This window comes from Silurus meridionalis, chromosome 11 (genome assembly GCF_014805685.1).
Source record: "Silurus meridionalis isolate SWU-2019-XX chromosome 11, ASM1480568v1, whole genome shotgun sequence".
Taxonomy (NCBI): domain Eukaryota; kingdom Metazoa; phylum Chordata; class Actinopteri; order Siluriformes; family Siluridae; genus Silurus; species Silurus meridionalis.
Genome location: NC_060894.1, coordinates 20,665,879 through 20,671,878, shown reverse-complemented (window position 1 = coordinate 20,671,878; position 6,000 = coordinate 20,665,879).

Genomic DNA, 6,000 nt, shown 5'->3' with positions numbered 1-6,000 from the left:
TGTGCCTCTACAATTAAAGTGTGTAAATCTAAGTGTGAGATTGCCTGATGTTGAGATTTTAAATAAAATCTTGTAGCTCAACTGGAATATTTTATTGCTTCACCTTAAATGTTTAAAACATTACATGGACGTTTAGCAAAAGCAAACATAAGAGACCATGAAGACGGCTTGTGATGTGAAATGATTGTCAGTTTTTTAGCTAAAGAGCCAATGATGAAATTTTGAAATAATTTCCAAGGATGAAAATCTGGTGATTCAAATGAACCAAGAATCAGAAATCAGGAACTAAAGCTGGGAGTGGAGAATTGTAGAAACGATAAACCACACTCATCATAGTACTCTTCCACTCTACCATTAGCGCCATTTATTTTTGGATTTTCCACACATATGATCTGCAGAGAAATCAGAAAATCTAAATAAAATCTCTGCTTACATGGAAAAAATTGTCGTCCATCTCTGTGTCACCTGCTAGTCCGAACATACGGCAAGAACTTTAGAGTAAAGGGTTTTATGTATAAACATATTTCACTCCGATCATTATTACTATTATTGATCATTGAAAGATGTTTTCTTCATGCCATTGAGCATTTTTCGATCCTTTGCTAAGTTGAAAGGAGAGACGATGCCTGGCAAGTTTCTGTTGTTTTTAAGTGAAAGGTCAACACAAATGCAAATAAAGTCACCTGGTAGAAAACCAAATGACCGAATAGAAAGGCATATGGGCTTTGACTTTATTACCTCACAAAGGTGACACTTTGTGAGGTAAAATTTGGAAAATGCCTGCACTGCTGAGATACTAAAGTTGTCATCGAAATAAGTTCAAGTGTGTGAAATCAATGAAAATATTTGTGTGTTAGTAATGTTGATTCTAAATGTAATAAAATGTGGATGATCAGTAATGAAAGATTAGTAAATGAATAGGTTTTATTTGAGTGTAATAGTTTTTACTGCAATTGAATGCATGAAGAAAAATGAAAATAATTAAAGCAATCATGTTTTCATCTAAATTGCTTTGTGCAGAGGGCCATTGTTATAACAGGTTTGTGCTCCTTATACCCAGTAAAGGGAAAATTGAATTCTACAACAGGAAGAGTTATATATAGGTGTTGTGGTCATGTGTCCACAAACTTTTGGCCTACATATCTACATGATTTTATACAGTATTGTTATATCACTCTGCGACAGATAATTTCTAGTCCTCTGTTTAGTCCTCGGAGGCAAGCTTTTAGTTTAGCAAGCTAGATTCGAGATTATTAAGACATTCGGTACACAAACCTATGAAGCACACTGACATCTAGCCAACGTCAGCACCTACACAAATGAGGTAACTTGTCTATGCAAATTCTTAGCAAATTGCAACAGTGGATTTCACATCTGTTTTTTGCTGGACTCTGGAACAGGTCATGTCTAGTCATGTTCCTACATCTAAGGCAAAGGAGTTCATTTAAATTCCACACAAATCTTTAACCTGATGCTGTTAGAATGCACATAGGTATTAGTATTCATCCAGCAGCTCGGACAGGAATCTTTGCTAAGGTTGGATATATTGATATAAATCTACATGGGGACGTGACCACTCACCCACAACAGTATGCAAAGCTACTGACCACCTCATCTTACTTTATTCAGCAGTACTCTATGTTAACACTTAGGTTGTTCAAATTCCTAGAAAAAACCCACTTTATCTTTCCAATGTGTTTTGTCCTACCTGGTTTTCTTAACCCATCTGTTTCCAGAGCAACAAAGCCACAAATACCTATCTTGATTATTCTGTCCTTTCCCATCTAATTCATCTTTTTCAATATCAACCATGGCTAGTTAAGTTGCTAGCATTGGCAGACCAATTCCCCACCATTTTCAAGCAGGAATACAAGTTATCAATATTTATCACAATACTACAGACTAGTCTGAGTCTTCTTAATTTTATGAAAAAATGCTTTCTAGCTTCCCTTTGCAGATTGGCCTTATAGATCCCAACTAAACTAGCCTCAAGTGTTGCCCTTTCACCAAGTTTGCCTTTTGACTAGTGTGGACACCATGTGGTCTTCTTTTTTTTATATATACTGGATGTATCTCAAATGTCACTGTCCATTTTTTGCATTACAAGACTGGTCTCCAAACACTCAAGATGATCTTGGATATTGTAAATTGGCAAGGAGTCCAAGCTGCATGTCACATTCATTTTACTGAAAAAATGTAGATACTTGTACTGAATGCTGCCTCGCTTTTCATTTTGAATAAATGCATCAGTGAAAGAAATCAGTTTGACTGTCTTAAACCTGCAATGTGGAACTTTCCAGAGTTGTTTGTGGTTGGACGAATACTGGATCTGAAAGCTGTAGGATACTTTTGCCAGTCCTAAAAAGTTCCTACTCAGTGTGTCACTATACAGTATTGTGTTTGTCTGCTCATTCACTCTCTCTTTCATGGTGCACATTTAAAAAAAATAATGACCCATTATAGCCTCTGGGGAAAATGGCGTAATATTCATGATTGTGCAGGCCATATTGTTTGATGTTTCAGCACCTCCCTTGTGGTGTTGTTTGTTTAGTTAACTTTAGGATGTTGCATAACTATTATAGTAATGCAATAAAATGTTACGGGACAGGATGTAGCAAGAGAGAGCTATCTGCATAGCGCACTGGTGAATCATCCATGTGGGCCTGGCTGTGTCCACAGTCATTTCCTGTCTAATAAGCTACAGAGTACAAAGCATCAGTACAGTACACTGACCATGCAAGGGCCTGTGTAAACAGCTAAGTACACAACATTTATGGGAAGAATGCGATAACACTTTTTTTAGACATGGAGCCTTGTAAGCAATGTGAAAGGAAAATTTTACAGTGTATTAGTGAGCTGTTTTGCCCCCATGAACCACCAGAACAGCTTTACTGCTCCTTGTTCTAGGTTCTCTGAATCTTTAGATCTGTACTGTAGGGATGAAAAAACAAGTCATTCAAAAGATATTCACTGCAGTTCCACAATGGTGTTAGACCTCTGCTTTCACATTTCTAGAAATGTACTTAGCGCTCATCCAGCGTTTAACAAAGAGTTGAGATCTGGTGAGTGTGAAGGTCAAAGCATGTCATTTACATCATTTAAATACTCAGTAAACCATTTCATGAGCCCGAGTGCCCTGTGGATGGAGGTCTAGACATCCTAGAAGACACGATTATTATCAAATGGGGAATGTTTTATATCTTAAGATGAAGGAAACAAAGGAAATCTGAAATGATTTGTAATGACCCTCGGTTAACCCATAAAAAACACCACCAAGCACAGTGTTTAAACCTGCAGTCATTTGTAAGACTGGAATATGAAAAGAAGGCAGGGAATGACAGTACAGCATATCAGATAATGTTAGGAATTAAAAAAACATTACCTTACCCTAATAACCGATTCATCTCAATACACATTAAACAGTTCTGCACATTGAGAATATGCACAGATCGAAGTTCACTATGTAGTAAAGGAACACATGCCTTATGCCGTAAAACGCAAATAATTCATATCTCCTGTTCCAATCTTTAACCGATTGTTAACTTATATAACACAACATTATCTCACACCTCATCTGCTTTGAGATATTCCTCCATCTCAGATCTGCTACATTCATAACAGTCTATTTACTGGATCAAGCAAGTTCATGAATCAAAGTCAAACTTCAGATTTCCTGAAAATCAGGCATTCAAATCGACAAAGGTTGCCGATTTACATTGTAATGTGTTTTATTTTGCATGCAAAAGGGAATATTAAAATATTTTCTACATACATTTGTCACTGGAGTTTTTGATTTGAGATCTGGGCCTCGTGAGTTGAAATAATTTTTCTTTTCTTCACTATAAATAAAATATTGGATGTGATATCAATTTTGAAGTGTGGAAGATTTCTGGAGAAATGTATTGCCAGCATTCTTTTTAGTTTCCAATTGACCTGTTCCTTTTGGTAATGTTTTATATTTCATTATCAGGCACGCACAATTAAACAATAAATCCAGTGTTTAGAAAAATGCTGTAGACATTGTTTTATTTATTGTTTTCTTTTCTGATCATCTGAAGATTTAGATGGATTTAAAACTATTTCATCATTCTTAAGCCCACGAGTGCCCCCTTGTGGTAAAAGTGAATACTGTTGCTTTACCTCAGAAAATGTTACCCTGACTGAACTCAGAAAAGGTTCATGTTCGTGCTTTGTTTCATGAACAAAGCCTGTGAAACGCTGTGAATTAAACATACTCTCACAGATGTCACTTCAAGGTCATTGGCCATGTTAATTTGGTAAAAAGGAACGCCGTATTTTATGTTCAGCAAGGGTCCTAGTGAAGCCTGAGTGCAGGGTTGGGAACAGTGTTATATCTTCTTGTTCTATAACTTCTTGCATTCCTTACATTTTTGTTGTAATTTTACTTTCATGGTTTTCCACATTACCCATAATTCTCTCTGACTAGTGGTACAAGTAGGAATCAGTCCTGCCTCAATATACCTTAAGATCAATGCGGCAGCACTTTAGAACACATCAGTATCCATGTTTATTATTACACCACAGTCAACACCATCATCTTGTTAGTGACAATAGTTAAAGTTAAGTCCCCCGGTGCCATCAGATGTCATGCTAATTGTAACACAGGATTCGCTAAACACGTCAGAATAATTTCAATATAAAAACATTTCATGTCGTTTTGGGTGGCGTTTACCTTTTAAACTTTGTTAATCCTAATACATTTATAATTCAGGCCTCTCTTTTATGGCCTCCACACTCAAGCAGTACTTACATACACTCTCTAAGTGAGAGTGTCGCGTGGCTCTACCGCAGACCAACCACACCGGGCCAAGGAAAGGCTCTATAGACTTCCAATGGATATCCGGTGGTTTAACCTGGCAGCTGTACTACTATATAATAAATTACACATCAAACCACACATTTTAGTGCCTCACTGCCACTTTTAATTGGAATCATGGGTAATGCTTTCTGCCACCGTCATGCTTTCACACATGTGTGTTTGCTTCGGATTATAATTTTGGTCATCTTTTAGGTGTTTAAGAATTATGTCCTTTATATCTTCCTTTCAATATGAACATGGCTTGTGAATATATTAAACATGGCTTCTTATAATGATATCAAATGACGCCTGATGAGATTTGGTGCATGTTCAATAAAAATAAATATAGCATTTTATTTGTACGTCTGTATTATTTTTTGTAAAATCCAAAACAAAGTGCACAAATTGGCAGAGATATTTCAACCTCATGGAACTGTTTTCTGTGTGCTTGATGAAGAATTGCTGTAAACTCTTCTGAAACCCAGTCTGAGAATGACGGTTAAAGCACCTGTGATGCAAAGAGCTCATCCCATTGTTTGCCCCTAGAGAAGTGAAATCCTCAGGCCAAACGCCCGAGCAGGTGACCAACACCCCCCCCTCCCGGCTACCACAAGGCCAAGCCTCAACGGAAACACACTCTGGTTTACCGGCCTTGTGTGCTAGGCACCGGCGTCTGCCTGCCCAACACCTTCCGAAGGCTGCTATCAGATGCCTCCAGGCAGCCTAGCCCGACCAAGAGCCCTGGTTCAGCTTCGGCTGTGGCTTCAGCCTCAGGCAACGCACAGCTCTCTGTGGGTGACCTGCATCCGGCAGATGTCCCAGATGCAGGGCCGAGAGGATCCCACCACAGGAGGGAGGAGGTGTGTGTGCGTGTGTGCATGTGTGTGTGATGGGGGTTGCATAAAAGAAAAGCCTCTTCTCATGTACTGATGTGCAAGGGTGAGTCTTCCTCTTTGTCTCATGAGAGACTTTCAGCAAGTGCAGATGTGTCATTTATTTCTTTTCTTCTTCTCATCTCCTCTCAACTTGCTCCCTTCTCCTCTCTAATAATTTTTTTTTTTGGGCCAAAAAAATTAAACAGTAAACACTTTAAATGCTCATCCCAAGTTTCCCAGTGTTTTAGATTCTGTGCGAGTGGTTAGGATCTGGATTTAAAGGAAGTGAATGAATTAAACCTCGGC